This window comes from Pan troglodytes, chromosome 5, assembly GCF_028858775.2.
Source record: "Pan troglodytes isolate AG18354 chromosome 5, NHGRI_mPanTro3-v2.0_pri, whole genome shotgun sequence".
NCBI classification, from domain to species: domain Eukaryota; kingdom Metazoa; phylum Chordata; class Mammalia; order Primates; family Hominidae; genus Pan; species Pan troglodytes.
This window is the reverse complement of record NC_072403.2, coordinates 32,836,948-32,863,450: the sequence shown is the minus strand read 5'-3', so window position 1 is coordinate 32,863,450 and position 26,503 is coordinate 32,836,948. Positions and strand designations below refer to the sequence as shown.

The 26,503-nt window shown below is 42.5% G+C and overlaps 1 pseudogene; it reads left to right on the top strand.

Annotated features, from left to right (window-relative positions):
• Positions 1 to 4,621: 4,621 nt before the first annotated feature.
• LOC112207605 (beta-glucuronidase-like) lies at positions 4,622 to 21,874 on the top strand (annotated as a pseudogene).
• The last annotated feature ends 4,629 nt before the right edge of the window (positions 21,875 to 26,503 follow it).

The following is a 26,503-nucleotide window of genomic DNA, read 5'->3' as shown; positions in this document are numbered from 1 at the left end:
AGGCTCTAGGAAGTTCCAAACTTTCCCACATTTTCCTATCCTCTTCTGAGCCTTCCAAACTGTTCCAGCCTCTCCCTGTTACCCATTTCCAAAGTTGCTTCCACATTTTCGGGTATCTTTACAGCAGCACCCCACTCTACTGGTATCAACTTATTGTATTAGTCTGTTCTCACACTGCAAATAAAGACATACCTGAGACTGGGTAATTTATAAAGGAAAGAGGTTGAATTGACTCACAGTTCTGCGTGGCTGGGGAGGCCTCACAATCATGGTGGAAGGCAAGGAGGTGCAAAAGCATGTCTCACATAGTGGCAGGCAGGAGAGAGCATGTGCAGGGGAACTCCCATTTATAAAACCATCAGATCTCATGAGACTTATTCACTACCACGAGAACAGTATGGGGGAAACCATCCCCATGATTCAGTTATCTGCACCCGGCCCCACCCTTGACACGTGGGAATTATTACAATGCAAGGTGAGATTTGGGTGGGGACACATCCAAACTATATCAGTAGGTTTTGACTTCTTGCTTGATTGCTAGGTTGCATAGAGGACAAACATGGAAATTAATGAAGTACCTTAATATCTGGCTTCAGATCTTAGACAGGATCAGAGGGCCAGCTCAAATTTGCAAGGAGGGGAGGTAGATCCCACCATTTTATGGGTGAATGGCAAAATCAAACAGAAATTATGTGGGATGGGAGATACTGATGCAGGCATCTTTGGAAACATTCTACTTAGCTAATTTTATGCTAGGCTTTAGGTCAAGAAGGAGAGAGAGAGCTGACATGCTGTGGTACACACTTATAGTCCCAGCTACTTGGAAAGCTGAGGCAGGAGGATTGCTTGATCCCAGGAGTTTGAGGTAGTGTGCGATGATCGTTCTTGTGAATAGCCGCTAGCCACTGAACTCCAGCTTGGACAACATTGAGACACCCTGTCTCTTAATTGAAAAAAAAAAAAAAAAAGGAGGACAGAAAGTGGTCTCAGTTTTTAATGTAAATATTTTTAATGGGATGATGATATTTTAAGATTAATGTATATTGTATATCAGTTAACTATAGGTCAATAATTATATAAAACTTAAGGTACGAAAAACATTTATTTTTGCGAACATATCTGTGAGTTGACTGTTCTTGGCTTGGTGAGGCTGCAAGCTGCAGATAGAGTCTAGGTATGTTTTCTGTGTGTTTGTTCCCCCTTGGATCAGTGGACTACCTGAGAATGTGTTTTTGTCACAGTGATAGAATCACAAGGAAACTCCAGTTCTGGAAGTACATTTTAAGCCTTTGCTTCTATCATGTCCACTAACATTCAGTCAGCCAAAGCACATACCTTGTCCATGGCTAACATTGATAGTATAGATAAATATACCTGATCTCTAGCAGGAGGAACTGCATTGTCTTGGGGAAAGGTTGTAGATATAGGGAGGGGTGATGAGTTGGGAACAATAATGTAGTCTGCCACAAACATATTAAAGTGTAACTGGATATGGTTGATGCAGAATTTTGAACCTTTGTTTTAATTCTGATTTTTACTCTTTTCCCCCTATCTAGTGCCCTTTTGTAATACAGTAATTCTCATGATTTTTGTGTGAATTGAAATCTTCTATGAGATTAGATTGTCTACGAAAATACAGTCGATCCTCCTTGTTTTCAGCTTTTGTATTTGTGAACTCACCTACTATTTTTTGTAACCCCCAAATCAGTACTCACAGCACTTTCATAGTCATGTGTTTGCATAGAGTGTCAAAGAATTTGAGTTTGAACAGGATGATATTCTGCCTTCTTTTTCAGCTCTCATACAATAGTCAGGTATCCTTTTTGTGGTCTATTTAATGCCATGCTTTTCCTATTTTTGTACTGTTTGTTGGTTGTTTTGCCATTTAAATTAACCCCCAAGCATAGTGCTGAAGTGCTGCTTAGCATTCACAAGTCCAAGAAGTCTGTGATGTGCCTTACAGAGAAAATACATGCATTAAATAAACTCCATTCAGGCATGAGTGCTGTAGTGCCATTGGCTGTTCAATGTTAATGAATGAACAATGTATATTATTTATTTATTCATTCATTTAATTAATTATTATTATTATTTTTTGAGATAGAGTCTCACTCTGTTGCTCAGGCTGGAGTGCAGTGGTGCAGTCTTGGCTCACTGCAACCTCTGCCTCCTGGGTTCAAGCGATTCCCCTGCCTTAGCCTCCCAAGTAGCTAAGACTACAGGCATGCACCACCATGCCTGGCTAATTTTTTTTTTTTTTTTTGTAGTTTTAGTAGAGACGGGGTTTCACCACGTTGGCCAGGCTGGTCTCGAACTCCAGACCTCAAATGATCTGCCCGCCTTGGCTTCCCAAAGTGCTGGGATTACAGGCATTAACCACTGTGCCTGGCCAACAATATATATTAAATAAGCACACATACAACAAAAGTAGGTGTTGGTAAGCTTACAAAAATGTGACCAGTAGCTTGCTGAAACCTAACTTTTTATTTGTTCATGGAACTTTCTAGACCGTAACTACACTGAATAATGAGAATCTGCTGTAACCTTTTTAGGTGCTGTAGATGAGCCATTGGATTAAATTATTACAGTATGTTTCAGACTGCTCTATGTTGAACCCTAGTGAAATGCCTCTCAAACCCTCATAAGGATCACAATCTCATGTCCTTTTTTTTGTTATTAAATGCCCAGTATGTGTTAGCGATTTAAACAAAATTCAAATTTTTTTTTTTTTTTTTTGAGACAGAGTCTCGCTCTGTCACCTAAGCTGGAGAATGCAGTGGCATGATCTTGGCTCACTACAACCTCTGCCTCCCGGGTTCAAGCGATTCTCCTGCCTCAGCATCCTGAGTAGCTGGGATTACAGGCGCCCGCCACCACGCTGGGCTAATTTTTGTATTTTTAGTAGAGACGGGGTTTCGCCAGGTTGTCCAGGCTGGTCTGGAACTCCTGACCTCAGGCGATCTGCCTGCCTTGGCCTCCTGAAGTGCTGGGATTATAGGCATGAGCCACCATGCCCGGCGTTGACTTTTTCATAATAACCATTCTGACTGGTGTGAGATGGTATGCCATTGTGGTTTTGATTTGCATTTCTCTAATGATCAGTGATATTGAGCTTTTTTTCATATGCTTGTTGGCCGCATGTGTGTCTTCTTTTGAAGTGTCTGTTTATGTCCTTTGCCCACTTTCTAATGAGTTTTTTTTTTCTTGTAAATTTGTTTAAGTTCCTTATCAGTGTTGGACATTAGATCTTTGTCACATGCATTGTTGCAAAAATTTTCTCTCATTCTGTAGGTTGTCTGTTCACTCTGTTGATAGTTTCTTTTGCTGTGCAGAAGCTTCAAGAAGAAAGGAATCCGATTGGTTCTGTGTCTGTCTCTTTTGATATTCTCAGACTTATGTAGTCATCCATATAGAAAGATGATTAGGAAAATAGGACAAGAATAGCAGAAATCTACATAAAAATGTAGGAAATTAAAATTAGTTACCAGCATACAAAAAACTACTATATGTTATAATTACATACTATAACTTACCCCTCCTTGCCAAATATTCTCTCTCTTTTGACTTCAAAATCATGGCTTATATGTACTTTCTCTATTTCCCAGATGCAAATATAATTAATTGACTTTATTTATCTAGGAAATGTTACTGATATCTTAATTGCAGTCATTGGCTTGAGTGACGGGTTTTGGTAATTCAACTACTATTACTTGAAAGTAGTAGATTTCCTAGGATACTGTTATAAAATCTTTTTAACCTCTTTTCTGATTTCAGGAGTAATTAGTAATTGTGGTTTACTGGGAAATTCAATGAATAGGGTGTTAAAGGAAGCAATTCATTAATAATTTATCTAATCTATTGGGAGACTGAGGCGGGTGGATCACCTGAGTTCAGGAGTTCGAGACCAGCCTGGCCAACATGGCAAAACTCCATCTCTACTAAAAATACAAAAATTCGCCGGGCATGGTGGTGCATTCCTGTATTCCCAGGTACTCGGAAGGCTGAGGCAGGAGAATCACCTGAACTCCAGAGGTGGAGGTTGCAGTGAGTCAGGATCGCAGCACTACACTCCAGCCTGGGTGACAGAGTGAGACTCCATCTCAAAAAAAAAATTAAAAAATTAAATTTAAAAAAAGCGGGCCGGGCGCATTGGTTCAGGGCCGGGCACGGTGGCTCAAGCCTGTAATCCCAGCACTTTGGGAGGCCGAGGCAGGTGGATCACGAGGTCAGGAGATCAAGACCATCCTGGCTAATGTGATGAAACCCCGTCTCTACTAACAATACAAAAATTAGCTGGATGTGGTGGCAGGTGCCTGTAATCCCAGCTATTCCAGAGGCTGAGGCAGGAGAATCACTTGAACATGGGAGGCAGAGGTTTCAGTGAGTCCAGATCATGCCACTGCACTCCATCCAGCCTGGGCGACAGAGCGAGATTCTATCTTAAAAAAAAAAAAAAAAAAAAAGCAACAGAAGCAAATGAGAGTGCCTGGGAGTGGTCATTGTGGGGTATTCCCGTTTGTGTGACCCAGGTCATGTCCCTCCCTAAGCCCTGGTCTCTCTTGCCTCCTGCAGGGCTGGTGAATTACCAGATCTCCGTCAAGTGCAGTAACCAGTTCAAGTTGGAAGTGTGTCTTTTGAATGCAGAAAACAAAGTCGTGGACAACCAGGCTGGGACCCAGGGCCAGCTGAAGGTGCTGGGTGCCAACCTCTGGTGGCCGTACCTGATGCACGAGCACCCCGCCTACCTGTACTCGTGGGAGGTAATGGTGGTTTGGGACTTGCTTAAGGGAGGTCTTTTGCCCCCATCTGGTAGCCCTGGCTTCAGCAGGAGCCCAGGACAGGTGAACGGGCAGGTGTGGTCCTCTGAGCTTTCTGATGTTTCCCACCCTTGGTGGGAGGCCCAGATTTTTTATTTATTTATTTATTTATTTATTTATTTATTTATTTATTTATGATGGTCTCACTCTGTCACCCAGGCTGGAATGCAATGGCCTGATCACAGCTCACTGCAGCTTTGAGCTGCAATCCTCCTACCTTGGCCTCCTGAGTAGCTGGGACTACAGGCACATGCCACCATGCCTGGCTAATTAAAAAAATTTTTTTTGTAGGCCGGGCATGGTGGCTCACGCCTGTAATCCCAGCACTTCGGGAGGCTGACGCGGGCGGATCACTTTAGGCCAGGAGTTGGAGACCAGCCTGGCCAACATGGTGAAACCCCGTCTCTACTAAAATATGAAAATTTGCAGGGCATGATGGTGCACGTCTGTTATCCCAGCTACTCGGGAGGCTGAGGCAGGGGAATTGCTTGAACCCAGGAGGCAGGGGCTGCGGTGAATTGAGATCATGCCACTGCACTCTATCCTGGGTGACAGAGTGAGACTGTCTCAAAAAAAAAATCCTTTTTGTAGAGTTGGGGTCTTACTCTGTTGCCCAGGCTGGTCTTGAACTCCTGGACTCAGGTGATCCTCCTGCCTTAGCCTCCCAAAGTGTAGGGATTCCAGGCATGAGCCACCTCGTCTGGTCAAGGAGAAGGCCTGATTTTGAAGGGCAGGTCCCAGGGTCAGCCAGTGAAGGGCAGAGCCTCTGATTGCTGCTTCTCTGCAGGCCCAGAGGCGACTGCTGGGGTGCATGCACAAGGGGTCTTCCTGCTGTAGGGCAGGCCAGATGGGGCTCAGGCTGTCGGGGCGCTCACACCTGGCGCTTTGGCTGTCATAGGTGCGGCTGACTGCACAGAAGTCACTGGGGCCTTTGACTTCTACACACTCCCTATGGGGCTCCGCACTGTGCCCGTCACCGAGAGCCAGTGGGTGAGAGCCAGTTTCATTTGTGGTAGAGGCAGCAGAGGTTGTAGAAATGCTCCTTGAGGCAGATGCCACACCCCAGTTTCATGGAGTGATTTGGGCTGAGCCGAGTCTGCAGCAGGCAGAAGGCTCTGAGATGTTGTCCTAGCCTGGGCAAAGGACAATTCAGAGCTCGGGGGAATAGGGGTGTGCTCAGCACGACTGGGTGGACAGGCCCTTTGTTGTGAATCGTACAGGCTTCCAGGAGCGGGTGCCTGAGGCTTCCAGACAGGCTTTGGGAGGTGGCCAGAGGAGATGCCTGTTTCTGGGGCAGGAAATGGAGGGAGCGCCCAGGCTGGAGAGGTTCAGCCAGGCTGTCACAAGGCTTTGAAGCTTCCCATCTGAGAGCCTGGCTATTGGAGAGTGTGGGTTTGGAACTTGAGGCTAGGAGGTTCTGTTCTGTCCTGTGCCAGCCACAGCCTTCGGATGGGCAGAGCAATGATGGGGGGAAGATGTAGAAGAAAAGAACTGAGGAAAGAAGAAGAAAACCAGCTTCAACAACAGTCTAGGCCGGATGCAGTGGGTCACGCCTGTAATCCCAGCAGTTTGGGAGGCTGAGGTGGGTGGATCACCTGAGGTCAGGAGTTCGAGACCAGCCTGGTCAACAGGTAGTGAATCCTGTCTCTACTAAAAATACAAAAATTAGCTGGGCATGGTGGTGGACGTCTGTAATCCCAGCTACTAGGTAGGCTGAGGCAGGAGAATCGCCTCAGGTGAACCAGGAGGCAGAGATTGCAGTGAGCTGAGATAATGCCACTGCATTCCAGCCTGGGCTACAGAATGAGACTCTGTATCTCAAAAAAACAAAACAAAACAAAAACACAACAGTCTGTTCTGTGGAGGCCTTGGGCAGATGCTGGGAGCTCTGAGCACGGACTGGTCCCTCTGTTGGGAGCCTCTTCCCTTCATCCCTCCTGGTTAACTTGACTCAGCATGAAGGCCATTTCTTCTAAGAGCCTGTCCCTGACTCTCCAATCCGGGATGTGTCTGTTGTCTCATAGAGTGCCCAATTCCTGCCACCACTTGTCATTTCCATTCGCAACATTTCTTTCATTGTTTGTTTTTCAGAGTCAGGGTCTCACTCTGTTGCCCAGGCTGGAGTGCAGTGGTGCAGTCATAGCTCGTTGCCATCTCGACCTCCTGGGCTTAAGCGATCCTCCCCACTCAGCCTCCCAAATAGCTGGGACCACAGACGTGCACTGCCTTGCCAGGCTACATTTTAATATTTTTTTTCCCCACGAGTCAGAGTCTTGCTCTGTCGCCCAGGCTGGAGAGCAGTGTTGGCGATCTTGGCTCACTGCATCCTCTACCTCCTGGGTTCAAACAGTTCTCCTGCCTCACCCTCCCGAGTAGCTGGGATTACAGGCTCACGCCACCATGCCCAGCTAGTTTTCTTCTTTATTTTTTGTTGAGATGGGGTTTCACCATGTTGGCCAGGCTGGTCTCGAACTCTTGACCTCGTGATCCACCTGCCTTGGCCTCCCAAAGTGCTCACAGGCTTGAGCCACCATGCCCGGCCCTAATTTTTAAATTTGTTGTAGAAACAAGGTCTTGCTATGTTGCCCAGGCTGGTCTCAAGCACCTGGTCTCAAGTAAGCCTCCCAAAGTGCTGGGGTTCTAGGCGTGAGCCACCTCGCCTGGCACTTGCACCGTTTTTCTGTGCATGCATCTCCACTCCCACTGCCCAGGACCTGTGGACTTAGATTTGAGTCATTACTGAGCACCTAGCACCCAGCCCCGTGCCTACCTCCCACCTCGCACTACCTGTTTGCTTGATGCATTAATAAATATTCCACCTGAATCCACAGCCCATTCACTCCTGTGTTCAAGAGTTATTTCAGGAAGCGAACCTCATTTTTGGCAGTGTTCAGTCCAGTGACCTCAGCTCTGTGTACCTGGCAGGGTGGCTACGCCTCTGGGGGAATTGGATTCAGGGGTGGGGGAGAAAGAGTGATGTTAGAGAGCTCGGTCTAGGACTAGAGGAACGTGCCCTTATGTAAAACACATCTCAAGTTAGGGAAGAAAGCAGCGGCTCTGTGCTTTGTTGTTTTTTTTTTTTCTTTTCTTTCTTTTTGTTTGTTTGTTTGTTTGTTTGTTTTGGGGCAGGGTCTTGCTCTGTGGCCCAGGCTGGAGTGCAGTAGCGTGATTTCGGCTCACTGCAACCTCCACCTCCCGGGTTCAAGCAATTCTTGTGCCTCAGCCTCCCGAGTAGCTGGAGTTACAGATGCGTGCCACTATGCCTGGCTAATTTTTGTATATTTAGTAGAAATGGGGTTTTGCCATGTTGGCCAGGCTGTTCTTGAACTCCTGACCTCAGTGATCTGCCTGCCTCAGCCTCCTGAAGTGCTGGGATTACAGATGTGAGCCATCATGCCTGGCCCCCAGTTGTGTTCTGTCAGGGGAAGATGGGACAGAGAGGATGGGAGGGTGTCTGAGCCTTTCCCGGACTGACGGAACCTGTGTCTTCTCTCTTTTGTGGACAGGATGGTGATTGCTCACACCAAAGCCTTGGACCCCTCCCAGCCTGTGACCTTTGTGACCAACTCCACCTACGCAGCAGACAAGGGGGTGAGCCTGGGGGTCCCCACCCCATTTCTCCCTGCCTTTGCCTGGGCTTGTCCTGTAGCCTGCTCATGGGAACAGCTGGAAAGAACCATGTGCTGCCAGTCTGAGCTTTTTATTTTGTTTTACTTAGAAAGATAGAGACAGGGTCTTGCCATGTTGCCCAGGCTGGTCTCGAACTCCTGGGCTCAAGTGATCCTCCTGCCTCGGCCTTCCAAAGGGCTGGGGTTACAGGCATGTGCCACCGCACTCAGCCACAGCCAGTCTGTTTTCAAAGATGGTCTTTGGGTTAATGACAATTCTCTCTCTGCTTACTCTCCAGGCAGTGTGGCTTTCTGAATCCAAGGAGGCTGGGCATAGGAAGATGGGATTTGTTTGCTCAGTTTGGACTCAGCATTTTTTGTACTCGATTTAATAGACTCATAAAATGTCAAAGGTTTAAGTGAGCTTAGAGTTCATCTGGCCCAAACCTGGCTGATCAGAATCTCCAGGGGAAGTTTTATTGAAATGCCAGATCTCTGCATTCTGAGATCCCGATTTAGTAACTCCAGGGTTGGAACCTGAGTTTTTGTTTTTTTTTTTTTTTGTGAAGGCAAGGTCTTACTCTGTTGCTCTGGCTGGAGTGCAGTGGTGTGATCACAGCTCACTGCAGCCTTGAATTCCTGGGCCTAAGCAACCCTCTTGCCTCAGCCTTCCAAGTAGCTGGGACTCCGGGTGTACACCACTGTGCCCGGCTAATTTTAAATGTTTTTGTAGAGATGGGATCTCACTATGTTGCCCAGGCCAGTCTCAAACTCTTGAGCTCAAGTGATCCTCCTGCCTTAGCCTCCTAAAGTGCTGGGATTACAGGCATGAGCCACCGTGCCTGGCTGATACTAGCATTCTTTTTTTTTTTTTAAAGATAGAGTCTTGCTCTGTTGCCCAGGCTGGAGTGCAGTGGCACAGTCTCAGCTCACTGCAACCTCCGCCTCCCAGGTTCAAGCAATTCTCCTGCCTCAGCCTCCCAGGTAGCCGGGATAACAGGCACATGCCACCACGCCTGCGCTTGATCGTGGAAGGCAGAGGTTGCACTATTGTGCCACTCCATTCTAGCCTGGGCAACAGAGCGAGACTCTGTCTTCCAAACAAAGCGAAAAAAGATTATCTGCGAGAATGAGTGCATTGGCCCCTTGGGTGGGAGCGCTTCTCCAGGGCAAGGTGAGGGGATGCCCAGTGCTGGGAGTGCTGCCTGGAGAGGAATCAGTTCCAGTGGCGGGGGCCCTGGGTTTTGGCTGAGGACTGCGTGTTGGCAGCTGCTCTGCCTCTCACAGCCCTTCCCAGCTGCACACGTCATGAGCGTCAGTGTGCAATCACAGGCCTGCCTCCTTTGGGCCACTTTGTGACCATGTTTTATGCTGGTGGGGCAGGGTAATTTCAGGATCTAAATTGGTGCAGTTGGATGTTCTCAGCCCCGAGAGGCAGCTCTTCCCGTTCTAGGCTTTTTGTTTTGTTTTGTAGAAATGGAGTCCTACGATGTTGCCCAGGCTGGTCTCAAACTCCTGGGCTCAAGTGATCCTCCCACCTTGGCCTCCCAATGTGCTGGGATTACAGGCATGAGCCACTGTGCCGTGCTAATTTTCTTGATACTATTTTTTGTAGAGCTGGGGTCTTGCTGTGTTGCCCAGGCTGGTCTCGAACTCCTGGCCACAAGCCACCCTCCTGCCTCAGCCTCCCGGAATGCTGGGATTACATCCCCTTCTTACCTTCTCTGTCAGAGGAGCCCCCACAGCATGTGAGTACTGAGTCATGCGGTCTTGTGGTTGCTGAACGGGCTCTGCTGCTCTGGTCCTAGGCTCTGTATGTGGATGTGATCCGTGTGAACAGCTACTACTCTTGGTATCGCAACTACGGGCACCTGGAGTTGATTCAGCTGCAGCTGGCCACCCAGTTTGAGAATTGGTGTAAGACATCACAATCCCATTATTCAGAGCACATATGGAGTGGAAACGCTTGTAGGGTTTCACCAGGTAAGCGGTGTTGAACTTTCTGCTTGTGTATTCTCTCTGGGCAGAGATGCCACTTGCCTCCCCCACCCTGCCCTGCGCCCACTGCAGTGCTCCCCTTGCTTCAGCTTTGGGCTCACCTCCCGCTACCCTGTCCACGTTCCCTTCTCACCAGCAGCCAGGCCTCTGACCCACTCGCTTGGTCCTCAAAGGTGGACTCCTTACTGGCCTTGTTTCCAGACAGCCTCCTATCACCCGTGCCCAAGTGGTCTTTCTAACAAATCCAAATTTTTGTGTGTTTTTGAGACTGCCTCTCTCTCTGTCACCCAAGCTGGAGTGCGGTAGTGCGATCACTGCTCACTACAGCCTTAACCTCCTGGGCCCAAGCGATCTTCCCACCTCAGCCTCCTGAGTAGCTGGGACCATAGGCACAGGCCAACATGCCTGGCTAATTTTTTTTTACTTTTGTAGAGATGGGGCCTTGTTGTGTTCCCTGGGCTGGTCTTGAATTCCTGGGATCAAGTGATCCTCCTGCCTCAGGCTCACAAAGCGCTGGGATTACAGGTGTGAGCCACTGTGCCTGGCCACAAATCACAATTTTTGAGTCCTATCATTGGCTCCCCCAGGCCCATAGGACAGAGTCCTAACCCCTAGTCAGGACACTCAGTGTCCTCTGCTCTCTCTCCTGGGTTTTCATCCTCTTCTCTTCTCACTCCTGGCCACTGATCTGTTTCCACTGCCCTCATTTGCTCTCCTGCTCTTGCTTGAGCTATTCTTTCTGCCTGGAATGCCCATGTTGGCACCATAATCACCAACTAAAAGATCCTTTTCTTTTTATTTTTTTTAGAGATAGGGTCTTGCTATGTTGCCCAGGCTGGTCTCAAACTCCTGGACTCAATTGACCTTTTTGCCTTGGCCTCCCAAAGTGCTGGGATTAACAGGTGTGATCCACTGTGCTAGCCTTTTTTTTATTTTTAATTTTTTTCCTGACAGGGTCTTGTTCTGTTGCCCAGGCTGGAGTGTGGTGGTGTCATCATAGCTCACTGCAGCCTCGAACTCCTGGGCTGAAGCGATTCCCCTGCCTCAGCCTCCTGAGTAGCTGGGACTACAGGCGTGCACCACCATGTGCAGCCTAGTTTTAAAATATTTTGTAGAGATGCAGTCTCGCTATGAGGCTGGTCTTCACCTCCTGTCTTGGACTCCCAAAGTACTGGGAATACAGGCATGAGTCACGACACGTGGCTGAAAAGATTCCTATTTGGCGTCTGAGTCTCCTCATAGCTGTCCCCTCTGTGGGGAGGTTTACCCCGCCTGCCCCAGGCAGAGGGAACCTTCCCCATGCTCTGCCCTGTTGCAGCTGGAACCTGGCTCTCCCAACATTCTCGCTAGGCACCGTTGTTATTTCTTTGGCTCTCTCTTTGATCGGACTGTGGGCTCAGGAGACAGGAGTCCTATTTATTGTTGTTTCCCAGGTACTCTGCAATAGCTGACACAGCACATGCTAAATAATACCTATTGAGGGCATGGGTGAGATCTTAGAGCCATGTTTAATCACTCACTTTGTCTTTTTTTTTTTTCTTTTTTTTTTTTTTTTTGAGATGGAGTCTCACTCTGTCACCCAGGCTGAAGTGCAATGGTGTGATCTCAGCTCACTGCAACCTCCACGTCCTGGGCTCAAGCGATTGTCCTGCCTCAACCTCCCAAGTAGCTGGGATTACAGGCACCCGCCACCATGCCCAGCTAATTTTTGTATTTTTGTAGAGGTGGGGTTTTGCCATGTTGGCCAGGTTGGTCTCGAGCTCCTGACGTCAAGTGATTTGCCTGCTTCGGCGTCCCAAAATCCTGGGATTACAGGCCTGAGCCACCATGCCTGGCCTGGCCTCATTTGTTTATCCATCTCATTTTTTGTCCTTCTCACCAAAGTTATGTTGCTTTGTCTTGTGGGGTTTTTTTCATGTGGATTCCTGAACCCCATCCAGCCCCTTGTCCCCTCCCCAGCCAGCTCACACTCTTTTGTCATAGCTCCTGGGACTCCCGTTGACACACAGGGAACAGCCACCCACAGTGGACTGCACTGTTCTGTTTGCACCCTTAAATTTATCGTGCTTACAGAATGACACTTCTGCAAACTAGTCAAGTAGGAGGAAATGGTTTGTGGATATGCACCCTTGTTCATTCTCTTTGAAAAGGTAACCAGCTCTGAATTCTTTCTCCTTTGAGGAGGAGTTTCACTTGTCGCCCAGGCTGGAGTGTAGTGGTGCAATCTTGACTCACTGCTACCTCCGCCTCCCAGGTTCAAGCAATTCTCCTGCATCAGCCTCCCAAGTAGCTTGGATTACAGGCATGCACCACCATGCTCACCTAATTTTTTTTTTTTTTTTTTTTTTTAGTAGAGATGAGGTTTCACCATGTTGGTCAGGCTGGTCTTGAACTTTTGACCTCAAGCGATCCACCTGCCTTGGCCTCCCAAAGTGCTGGAATTACAGGCATGAGCCACCATGCCCAGCCCCAGTTCTGAATTCTTAAGAAACTCGAGAGGGTCTAGGTGAGCATTGATAGAACCTCTGCAGTGCTGGGTGTGGTGGCTCACACCTGGAATGCTAGCCCTTTGGGAGACCGAGGTCAGAAGATCTCTTGAGCCCAGGAGTTTGAGACCAGTCTGCACAACATGGACCCCATCTCTACAAAATATTTAAGGTGAGTTGTGGCTGGGTGCAGTGGCTGACGCCTGTAATCCCAGCACTTTGGGAGGCTGAGGTGGGTGGATCACGAGGCCAAGAGTTCAAGTCCAGCCTGAGCAACATGGTGAAACCCCGTCTCTACTAAGAAAACACAGAAATTAGCTGGGTGTGGTGGCATGCACCTGTAATCCCAGCTACTCAGGAGGCTAAAGCAGGAGAATCGCTTGAACTGGGGAGGTGGAGGTTGCAGTGAGCCGAGATTGTGCCACTGCACTCCAGCCTGGGTGACAGAGCAAGACTCCGTCTCAAAAAAAAAAAAAAAAATAGTTGGGTATGGTCGTGCTTGCCTCCAGTCCCAGCTACTTGGGAGGCTGAGGTAGGAGGACTGTTTGAGCCCAGTAGGTCAAGGCTGCAGTCCGCCATAATTGCACCACTGTACTCCCACCTGGGTGACAGAGTGAGACCTTGTTTCAAAAAAGAACCTTTGCAATGATGGAAATGCCCCATGTCTGCACTGTCTGAAATGGTAGCCACTAGCTACATGTGGCTATTGAGGTCTTGATGTATGACTAGGATAACTGAATTTATTTGGTTTAATTAAAAAAAAAATTTTTTTGAGACAGCCTCACTCTGTTGCCCAGGCTGGAGTGCAGTGGCATAATCACAGCTCACTGCTCAACCTCCTGGGCTCAAGTGATCCTTCCTCTTCGGCCCCCCAAGTAGCTGGAGCCACAGGCATGCGCCACTACACCTAGCAAATATTTAGCCTTTTTATAGAGACTGGGTTTCACTGTGTTGCCTAGGCTGATCTTGAACTCCTGAGCTCAAGTGGTCCTCCTGCCTTGACCTCCCAAAGTGCTGGGATTACAGACCTGAGCTACCATGCCCAGCCTGGTTTAGTTTAATTTCATTTTACATTCATTCATTCATTCATTCATTCATGAGATAGGGTCTTGTTCTGTCACCCAGGCTGGAGTGTAGTGGTGCAAACACAGCTCACCACAGCTTTGACCTCCGGGACTGAAGCAGTCCTCCCACCTCAGCCTCCCAAGTAGCTGGGACCACAGGTGTGTGCCTCCATGCTTGGCTAACTTTTGTACTTTTTGTAGGCTAGTCTTGAACTCCTAGGCTCAAGCAGTCCTCCCACCTCGGTCTCCCAAAGTGCTTGGATGACAGACATGAGCCAGCGCGCCTGACCTAAAGACATATTTTTCCTTCTAGTGTAGTTCAGCCTTAAGACTGTATCAGCAGATAGAGATAGAAAAGTAAGAAAAATTGAGTATCAGATTATATTTATAAATAAAGCAGTTACTAATTGATGTTTTTTTTTAAACCTCCTTTTTAATTCTGGGTTACATCATTCCCTGGCTGTCTTTTTTTTTGTATTTTTTTTTATTATTATACTTTAAGTTTTAGGGTACATGTGCACATTGTGCAGGTTACTTACATAGGTATACATGTGACATGCTGGTGTGCTGCACCCACTAACTCGTCATCTAGCATTAGGTATATCTCCCAATGCTATCCCTCCCCCCTCCCCCCACCCCACAACAGTCCCCAGAGTGTGATATCCCCTTCCTGTGTCCATGTGATCTCATTGTTCAATTCCCACCTATGAGTGAGAATATGCGGTGTTTGGTTTTTTGTTCTTGCGATAGTTTACTGAGAATGATGATTTCCAGTTTCTCCCTGGCTGTCTTTACCCTAGCATCAGTGAGTCCTGCAGTCACTACAGCCCCCAGTGAGGACAGATATTTTGGTCACCATCAAGTGGATCTTTATTTTTATCTAACATTTACAATTCTGCCAGTTCTTACTCTTAATTCTCTTTGCCTTGAATCCCAGGATCCACCTCTGATGTTCAGTGAAGAGTACCAGAGAAGTCTGCTAGAGCAGTACCATCTGGGTCTGGATCAAAAACGCAGAAAATACGTGGTTGGAGAGCTCATCTGGAATTTTGCCGATTTCACGACTAACCAGTGTAAGTGGCAGTTTAGCGCATGGGATAATGTACCTGTCCTCATTTTTTCAGGTTGCCTTGCCCATTCTGGACATTTTGGCTGTAAGAATATTGGAAACAAAGGGGGAAAGCTGGTTTAATCCATGTAGGTTGCGTTGAGAATTTCCTAGGAAAAGTAAGTTGTGCTTAGGCAGTAGGAAAGCAGTCAGGCCCCCGCTTCCCACATACGGTCAAAAAGCAAACATGAGAGTCTGCTATAGTGAGATGGAAATGGCTAGCTTGCCTTTTTCTTGTCTATTTCATAGCCAAGGAGGAAGGAAAAACTGGACCTCATTATGGATTTACTTTTGGGATACACTCATTATTCCAGAGGAGGGTAAAAGACTGAGAAGCTTAAGGTATTTCAGTCTGTTTTATGTTACTCATTTGCGAAAAGCAGGCTCATCGAATACAGGTGAGTTTCAACGTGTCTTGAATATGGCAGCATTTAAAAGTCTTCAGACCAGGCATGGTGGCTCATGCCTGTCATCCCAGCACTTTGGGAGGCCAAAGTGGGAGGATTGCTTGAGGCCAGGAGTTCGAGACCAGCCTGTTCAGCATAGCAGGACCCCCATCTCTACAAAAACTAAACAGATTAGCTAGGTGTGGTGGTGTGTGCCTGTAGTCCTAGCTGCTTGGGAGGCTGAGGCAGGCGGATAGCCTGAGCACAGGAGTTGGAGGCTGCAGTAAGCTGTGATTACACCACTGCACTTGAGCCTGGGCAACACAGTGAGACCTGTCTTTAAAAAAAAAAAAGGAGCCGGGCACGGTGGCTCATGCCTGTAATCCCAGCACTTTGGGAGGCCGAGGCAGGCAGATCATGAGGTCAGGAGATCGAGACCATCCCGGCTAACAGTGAAACCCTGTCTCTACTGAAAATACAAAAAAAATCAGCCAGGTGTGGTGGCGGGCGCCTGTAGTCCCAGCTGCTCGGGAGGCTGAGGCAGGAGAATGGCGTGAACCCAGGAGTTGGAGCTTGCAGTGAGCCGAGATTGTGCCACTGCACTCCAGCCTGGGCGACAGTGAGACTGCTTCTCAAAAAAAAAAAAAAAAAAAAAGAAAGGGTCTTCAAAGACAATAAGATCTGTGCTCTCACGTAGGGTGGATGAGGGGCTGCCAAGTTAGCAATGAATGTTTCCCATTTCTTCTTAGTTTATGGACTTTCCGTAAACTCAGGATGGCAGTTTGGTTGGTTGGAGAAGGATATGGTGATGGCGGGAGTTACAATACATTACTTATAGGGGAAGATAGGCTTTTGAAAGCTTAAAAGTGAGAATGGAAAAGGGATGAATGAATGAACATGATGAGGTGAGAGGGAAGAGGTAAAGGGAAAAGGAGAACAAGAAACTCTTCTCTGCGTGGCACCTGGGATGAATGGTTTCTGGGGACATCCCTGATGGCAGTTTTGTGGAGAGGTGCAAAGCTTTATGTGGTAAGAAATGAGCTGTAGGCTCAGTGCAGTGGCTCACGCCTGTAATCCCAGCACTTTGGGAGGCCGAGGTGGGTGAAAAGAAAAAATGGGCCGGGCACAGTGGCTCACGCCTGTAATCCCAGCACTTTGGGAGGCCGAGATGGGCGGATCATGAGGTCAGGAGTTCGAGAGTAGCCTGGCCAACATGGTGAAACCGTGTCTCTACAAAAAAATAGAAAAAAAATCCCTGCATGGTGGTGAGTACCTGTTGTCCCAGTTACTCAGGAGGCTGAGGCATGAGAATCGCTTAAACCTTGGAGGCGGAGGCTGCAGTGAGCTGAGATGGTGCCACTGCACTCCAGCCTCGGTGACAGAGCTGGGTGGTGGCTCAAGATGTGTTTTGTAAACCTGAAGATTTGAGATCATATAAGCCAAATCGAAACTTAATTGGCATTCCTAACTTTTGGTTCTAGAGACTCCATGATCAACTAAGAGCCACCAAACATTTCCCATGTAGACTATTTTGACCATGCTGACTCTACTGACGCTTTGGTTACTGTATTCACTTTATCTCTAGAAATTAATTCTTACTAATGGATGTCTGTCACTGTAAGATCCTTCTATCCTGTGAAATAAGGAGAACATTTTAACTTCAGTAGTTTAAACTAGTGTCCTAAACTATAGCATTCAAAATGAGATAATATGCTAAAGTAATACACAAACCAAAAATCCCAGTGGCTAACACAAAAAGTTTTTCTTACTCATTTTACTCATTCTTACTCATTTTACATATCCATACAATAGAAGTATATGTCTTTTGAATAGCTTTTATTTTATACTAATTATTTTATAATACATTCACTTCAAATTTTGGTTTAAAGTGTTTGTCATAGATATAGATAAAATAAAACAAATGGGAAATTGATTTTATGGTCTTGAATGAGACGATTATATTAATCTAGCAAATGAGTTAAATCAACAACAGAATTTTGAAAAATATGTAGTGGGTAATAGCTAATAATAATGTTTTTATGTCTAACTGATTTTATAACATTCAACCAAGTTTGTTTTTGTTAGGCCTGATAATATCAGAAGTAGTATATTTGTAATTTCAGTGTTTATTACTAATATTATACATCCCTCAATTGGCATAATTATAATATTTTAACTAAAATATACGTGAAATTATACATTCTAGGCACTGTGCTGGGCTTCTGGCAAAATTATAAATTTGCTTTATTAAATTCATACATGCGGAAATCTAATATAAATTTTATACATATATTTTTTACCATAAGAGTGTATAGTATTTCTTAGGGAATTTCAGTGAACCTGGAAAATCTTATATACTTTAGTGAAACTGTAAGTTACTACACTTGGAGAAAAAAATTATTGATATTTTCATAGTGCAAAAGTATACATATGTGCTAGTCTCAGCACCTAGATTAAAAGTCCACCCTTGAACCTAAAATAAAAGTTAAAATATTTTTAAAAAGAATCTATCCTACAGAAGTAAAGGCATATATGTGATCCTCGATATACAAGAATGCTTTCACAGTATTGTTTATGATGGCAAAATAAACCAGAATTAAACATGAGTTTCTTCAACAGGTAATTGGTAGAATAGTTTTTGTATCCTTATAATGGAAAAATTTTAAGATATTAAAAGATAAGTTAGTTTGCATGTATTTACCTGAAGCTATGTCTGCACCTATATGCAAAATAGGAGTTTGCAAAATAATATACATGATATCATTCACTTCATACAGAGTATTGGTTAACACATTAAAGAATTTTCTGTGTGGGACCAAGTTAAGGAATTTACATGCATTGGCTGATTTAATTCTCACATAAATCAGCTGACAGAGCAGTTTTATCATTCTCATTGCATCCCTGAATCTTAGGTGCATAGAGGTTCAATAAATTGCCTGGAGTTACACAGGGAAAGAATAAAGTTACTCAATTATTAGGATTTTCAGAACTTCAGAATAAAGAAAGCATGTTTAGTTCCCCCCGCCGCCCCCGCCAACCCCGGGTACATGGCTGTTTTCCCTGGTTTCAGTTAACCAGCATTCAACTGAGGTCTAAAAATAGGTGAGTGTATAACAACAAGATATTTTGAGAGAGAGTAAGAGACCACATTCATCTACTTTTATTACAGTACATTATAAATGTTCTATTTTATCATTTTTATTGTTGTTACTTACTATGCCTAATTTATAAATTAAACTTTACCATAGCTATGTATGTATAGAAAAAAAATACATAGTACAGTGTATATAGGATTTGAACTACCTACAGTTTCAGGCAACCACTGGGGGTCTTGGAATGTATCCTCTATGGATAAGATTGATTACTATATTTCCTAAGTTTCATAATGGCATTCTTTTGGAATAGATTAAATGTCATGCATGGGCTTTGAGCTTATTAATTTTATTATAACATTTGACAACATCTCATGAAATTCTGATGCACACATAGAAAATATCAAACCAGATGGAAGTATTATGTGCTATATTCTTCGTTGAATAAATATACCCACAATGATTAATCAATGGGTACGTTTATGGGTAGTTTGAAAGGAAAAATAATATACTTCTGGGTTCTATTACTGGCACTATTGTGAATACAAATGTTATCAATCATGTAACTATTAGGCTGCTCACAAATACTTTAGTTTTTCTCATACTATACAAATAATAAGATGGCAGTATTTCATCCTGCTTGAAGGTAAATGAAACCACTTTACTTGTTTTGACCAATGTCATTTGAATAGAAGGAATTTTTACAAGGCCTTTCCATGGTCCCTTATGAGCTGTATTAGCATGAGTTGTGACAGAGTTTTTATCAGCTGTCTTCCTAAATGACTAAGTCTCCTTGTAAACTTATTATAGAGACTGAATTGGTTTTAGATGTGAAAGTTATTTATTACTGCAGTATAGTATAGGTCATCTTAACTGATACACATAACAAAATGGAATGTTTGGTTTAGAAATATACAGATGTCCCTACCAGGGGAAATTAGACAATTGACTTAATAATAAAACTAGTATTTAATTTCAGGAATTCAGAATTTATAGTATATAATATATTTATGTATATATATTATACTGTAGATATATTCACAAAGTTAATTTTTGATTAATAACTTACAGAAAGCTCTGCACTTGAGATTTATAAACTTGCTGAAAAAAATTCAGTAAGAAAACTCTATTTTAGTATATGCTTAATGAAAATATCTTGGTGGAAACCCTAAACTCTAAAACTACCCTGTGGTATTCAGAATGAGTCAAGCAAAACCCATAATAAATGACTTTATAGGTAGCTTTTGGATACAGCTCTAGGTTTAAAATTTGAGAATAAGGTTCGCACATTCTATTCTTTACAAAGGAAGGGCTGTCACAGCAGTGTGTGCCTGGAACCCGTTTTAAATAAAGGAAAAATTGAAGAGCTGGCATTTTAACCATCATATGTCTAATACATAATGATGCTTCATAAGTTATTGAGACCTCCCTCGATCTCTGGGATAGTTGGAGCAATGGCTGAATATAAACTATCAGAAAAATTGAATCTGTAATTCTGTCAATAAGTGAGAAAATATTCTAAGATTCTTTAAATTTTAATTCTGGGTTTTTGAGCACATTGATATGTAAAATATAACAAAATAAGGTGGACACTGTTTAACTGCAGTTGGTATCAATTCTTATGTACTGAATTTAAGGAGAGAGATGTTATCACCGTAGGAAATTATACCAGCTAATGACTGCATACCATTAATATATTTTCTGAAGTTTGAATTTTCAGTTAATGCACTTTCAATGATATTAAAGAGCACTTTATTAACAGCTATTTGAAGGGTAATTTATATACAGAGAACTGCACATATTTAACTTGTATACTTTAATGAGTTTAAACATCTACAAACACCCCCGATACTGTCACCACACTCACTTGGATATGATTCACATAAACATATCCAAGACCCCCTGAAATTTATTTTAAACCCCTTATGTGTGTATGTATGTGGTGAGAAGACTGAATTTGAGACCCAGCCTCAACAAATTTTGACATGCACAATATTATAGTATAAACTATTGGCACTATATTGAAGAGCCGCTCTCTAAAATGTATTTATCTTGCACAACAAAGTTCATATTCCTTGAAAAACTTCCCATTACCCCACAACAGAGCCTTTGGAAACTACTGTGGTCTTCTCTGCCTCTGTGAGTTTGACTATTACAGATACCTTATATAAGTGGAATTCTGCAGTATTTGTCCTCTTGTGACTGGCTTATTTCACTTAGCATAAGATCCCTTAGTTTCATCAATATTGTCACCAATGTCAGGATTTTCTTCTTAAGACTGAAAAATATTCCATTGTATGTATATACCTCAATTTCTTTATCCATTCATCTGCCAGTGGGCATAGACATGGGTCATTTCCATATCTTGGCTATTGTGAAAAATGATGCTATAAATGTGGGAGTGCAGATATCTCTACAAGATCCTGATTTTAATTGTTTTGGATATGTATCTAGAAATAAGAGTGCTGGATCGCCTGGTAATTCTATTATTTTTAGCTTTTGGAGGAACCTCCATACTGTTTTCATAGTTGCTGTATCATTGTACATTCTCAATGTACAGTGTGCAGGGGTTCCAAATTCCCTACATCCTCACCATTTATCTTTTGGTTTTTTGAAAATCAACATCCTAATAAGAGTGAGGTAATATCATTTTGATATTACTATTTGCAATGACTTTTTGAATATGACATCAAAAGCACAGGAAACAGAAGCAAAAAATAGGCAAGTTGGACTATATCAAACTAAAAACAAACAAGAAAAACAAAAACCAAGCAAACTTCTACACAGCTAAGGATACAAGCAACAGAATGAAAAGGCAATCTATAAAATGAGAGAAAATATTTGCAATCCATATATCTGATAATGGATTAATTTTTAAAATATATAAGAAATTCCTACAATTTAATAGCAAAACATGCATAATCTGATTTAAAAATGGGCAAAGGATTTGAACAGACATTTCTTCAAAGAAGATATGCAAATGGCCAACAGGTACATTAAAAAATATGCTCAACATCTTTAATTATCAGGGACATGCAGATTAGTAGAACTTTCAAGTAAATAAATAAATAACTCTACTTCACAGACTAACCTATAAAATGCTGAATTTTGTTATGTAAAATGTTACAGAAATAATTTCCTCACAATTGTGTTTATTCGTTTGTGCTACTATTACAAAATATTTACTACCTGGTCATTTATAAAGAACAGAAATTGATTTTTCACAGTTCTGCAGGCTGGAAATCCAAGATGAAGTCACCTGTAGTTCAGTGTCTGCGTCTAAGAGAGCACTTTGTTGCTGCACCCGCCAGAGGGAAGAAATACTGTATCTTCTCATGAAGGAAGGAACTGAAGGTGGGAATAGGGACCAAACTCCCTCTTTCAAGCCTTTTTGTAGTGACATTAATTCATTTATGAGGATGCCACCATCATGACATAATCATTTCCCAAAGGATTTCACCTCCTCCCACTGTTGCATTGGGGATTAATTTTCCAACACATGAATTTTGAGGGACACATTCAAACCATAGCAACTGGTATATAGTAACTAGGTGGCCCGATGGTCTTCATAATAAAGTTATATTTTACTTTAGTATAAAATAAAAGGTCAAGGCTTGTAACTGTCATGAGACTGCTTCATGTATATCTCCCCTAGTGACTATCACAGTTGACTGACAGCTCCTGGGGTTCATCTTTGTATCCATCACTACCTATAGTCCAAAATCCCCACCTCACAGCTGTTGTCAGCCAATGACAAAGCATAGTGAGGTGCTGTTCCTGCTCAATATGGAGGAAAACTTTGGCTTGATAACTCTCCATTGGCCTGCCAAAATATGTTAAGTATTGTGCTACTATCTGAAACTCATTTTACCTAACCTTTTTTATTTTCTTTCCTCCTTCATAAGGTTTACAAGTATTGTGGCTGAAGGCTGTGTCTATTCCTGCTTTCTCCACCTCACCTTGCAAAAGTGTTTATCCAAATAAATCCCTCACACATCTAATCCCATTTTGGCAAATTCAGTTTCAGAACTTTGCCTTCACTACTAGTCTCAAGGAAAATATATTAATACACACACACACACATGCATGCACACACACACACATATGTATATATTTCCCAAACTATTATAGGTAAAATATACTCTTATCACGAATAAATCCAAATTGTGAATGCTTAAAATATACTTTACAGAATATTAAAATTTAAAAGCATCACAGGAAAAATATTAATACTGTTTACAGAATTTCAATATGTGAATAATATTTACATTACAGTTTCATATGAACCTTTTACTTCTCTATTTAGTATGCCATCATGTCACTGCAGAGGTATGAAAAGGAGAGCTCTCCTAGTTGTGAAAAAAGAAACATGTTTTATTGGGAGCTAAGTGGAAGGTTGAACATGTGGGAATATCTGGGCATGCACTGAAGTCACCTTTTGCATCTCCCCCATCCACATAGCAAAGTGAATGTGGTTTGTGTCCATTTATGCAGGATACTCTGGAAAACCAAACTGAAGCAAGGTTAACATACATTTTTAAAAGAAAACTAAAGGAAAACAACACATACTTTATTACCTATCAAAGTAACCACTTCATTATATTTTAGTGGAAGCTATTATTTATTATTGAATTATTTGCTTGGGCAGGAGGATACAGGGTTTTTCCATTTGGGTTGTATATGTTCCTCATGAGAAAAGCTGAAGACAAAATCTTACCCTTCTGCCCAAAGTCAATTGAATCAACATGTTTACCTTGCTCCACGGAGCTGCTAACCTACTGGCTGGGTGTTGTGTGGCTTGGCAATGGAGTTCTGCATGACAGGAACAATGGTTTTTAAGTGGACTAATCAGAGCTATTAATGCATATGCAGCGAAGGCAGGAACTTTGCTACATGCAGGGCGTATCATTTTGCTAATAACAATGCCTGGCACAGATTAGCGATTTGTTGAAATAAAACATATTCTGAGAGATATAAGATAGAGAAAGAGAGCAGCATGTAGTAGAAATAGATGTCGAAAGATGAATTAAGATGATGCATTAAGCTTGAAACATGAGGCAGAGAAAGCTGTACATAAGTTGAAGGCTTTGAGTTAAAAGACTATAGGAATTAGATGAGTGGGGGCTATGGAGAACAGAGAGAATTTAGAGTGTGGACAAGTGTTCTATGAGCAGAGACTGGGACTAGCCAAAACGTGATGATGGGCAGCTAGCTTGGAAAGAATGCTTACAACGTGAAAATTATATATTTACAAAAGGCCATTACTTCTGTTAAAGAACAATAGACCCAGTGAAAAGAAAGGAAATTGAAAAATAGAGAAAATGTGGAGAAAACTAGAATCTCTATAGACAGCGTCAATGCAGCATCAATTATATGAACCACTTTTGAGCACAAAGAACTATTGTTTTGACCTTGGAGGCAATTTGGTCTTCATTAGGTTTAGCTGTAGGATAGTTGATGTTCATTATTCCCTATAATGCTTGTGATGGCAAAACCTTCACAAATTTATGTGATCTAGGTATGTTTTCAATCCTTACAACCCAAATAACCGATCATAACTCTCACTATGTCATTTGAAAAAAAAATGATCATCAGAAGTGTAATTCAATTAGCAAGTATCAGTAGTGGAGTATAAATTATTATTGGTTAATACTAAGTATGATTGAAAAATCGTAGTAGATGGAAATATGGGAATCTTTATTTTGGATGAATAAACTTTATGCCTAAAACATATGTTTATAAAAAATACTTTGTGAATAAACCCATTGTCTAATATTTAAAAGAGTTGAAGTATGCTATTATAAGACCTTCCTTAATTGATGAAATGATGCAAAGCCAATAATATTGCTCCACTTACTGAAGTATAGAGATGAACAGAAAACTTTTTCTTTATTCCATGTTCTATATAAGTCAAGAACTAGAGCTCAAGATTAAGTTTTTTGTTTTTTGTTTTTTTTCCATTTCCCTGGGAACAGAGCAACAGTCTCTCTGGGTCTAAAACATCCTTTTTTCAGTACATCCCACAGCATCCTATAGAAATATGTTGCAATCAGTTGCCAAGTCACATCCTAGCTTAATGTCAGCAATTTTCTTTCTGAACCAATTTTGCACTCAGCATTAAGAGGAAATATTGAAGGGAGACATACCTTTTATGTTTGTAAAATTTATACTTCTTGAGATAAAAAAGCAACTATATCCATTGTCATGGGATCTTGAGAAGAAATAAGAAAATGAAATATTATAGAAAATAATATATTATTTAATTGTCCTGTTCTAAAACACTTTCTAAGCCTGCCTGTTTTTTTGCCAAATTAAATTAATATTTGGATGTAGACAGCTTTTCAGAGTGGCAGTATCATAGTCAATGAAGATGACCTGAGGCACAGTTATTGCTAATTGGACATAGAAACCACCTTCACTCATATATAAAAATTATTATGTGCTACACTAGATATTTCAGGAGAATTGATAAAAGAAAGACTGTTGTATTCATATGCTTGTCTTCCTGGCTAGAGGATCTGTTTTAATTAATCAGCTCATGGAGTTTGGAAAATATTTATAGTATACCTAGCTGAGTGTTCATGTAAATTTTGAATACATTCATACATCTTTTTTTTAAAAAAAGATTGAACTTCAAAACCATTTTCTTACATACTCAGTAGAAGTTGTTATGAGCCAACATTTTTTGTGAGCTATACTATTTTAAACATCTAAAGTAAATTATTTGACATATAAAAAGACTTCTTCATTTAAAAATATATCTTTTAAAAATAATTTTACAAGTGATGGCATCTCATTTTAGAAGAAGAGGCATCAATGACAGCAGTTACAGTAACTCGATGCTGAATATGTTTTTAAATACAAGATGCTGTGTTCAGCATTGTACATACATTATCAAATTTTATTCTGATAATATGCTGCATGATGTATTAGGCTGGGTTCTCTCAGACAGAACCTACACGTATACATATATATATATACACATGCATATACATACACATACAGAGAGAGAGAAAGAGAGAGAGAGAGAGATCTCTACATTTATTAGAGGAATTGGATCATGCGATTATGGGGGCTGAGAAGTTCCAGGATAGGTTGTCTGCAAGCTGGAGAACCAGGGAAGAGAGTAGAGTAGCTTTCTCCAAGTCCTGAAGCTTCAGAACTAGGGAAACTGATGATATAACTCTCAGTCAGAGGCCAATGGCCTGAGAACTCAGACAGCCACTTTGCAACTCCTGGAATCCCAAGGCCAGAGAGCCTGGAGTTTGGATGTCCAAAAGCACCAGAAGGAGGGTGTCTTAGGTCCAGGAGAGAGTGAGCTTTCCTACGCATTTTTGTTTTATCCATACCCCTGACCAATTGGATGGTGCCCACCCGCATTGAGGGTGGGTGTCCCTCTATTAAATATTTTAACTATAATTTTAACTGTGATATAGGCACTGAATTCTTGTTGCTAATAATCTGGTAAGATCCATCTGAACTATGAAGTGAGTACCTGGAGGAGCTCCTACATTTTAGGCTTTCAAAGGTTACAGGCTTTTCGTGTGTGTGTGTGTGTGTGTGTGTGTGTGTGTGTTTTGAGAAAAATGGAATTCAAACACTGTGATTAGAATGTATGTTTACTTATATAGAATTTATGAATGAATGTATAATAATAATTACTGTATATAATTTTAAAATATAATAAAGTCTCTTTATCCATGTGGTGTTAGTCTGTCTCTTCCATTTTGTTTTTCTTCCCTTCTTGAGCACTCCTTGCTTTTTTACCCATGGCCATTGTTCGATAATGAACATATTTGTAGCTTCTCATTTTAAGTCCCTTTCGGCACTTTCAGAGACTTTATCCTGCAAATTTGGAAAGGTTTTTCTTTTCCATAATATAATTTTCCAAATGTTGGCTACTTGTTTAATTTTTTAAACATGCAATTGTTTTGCTTGTTTGCT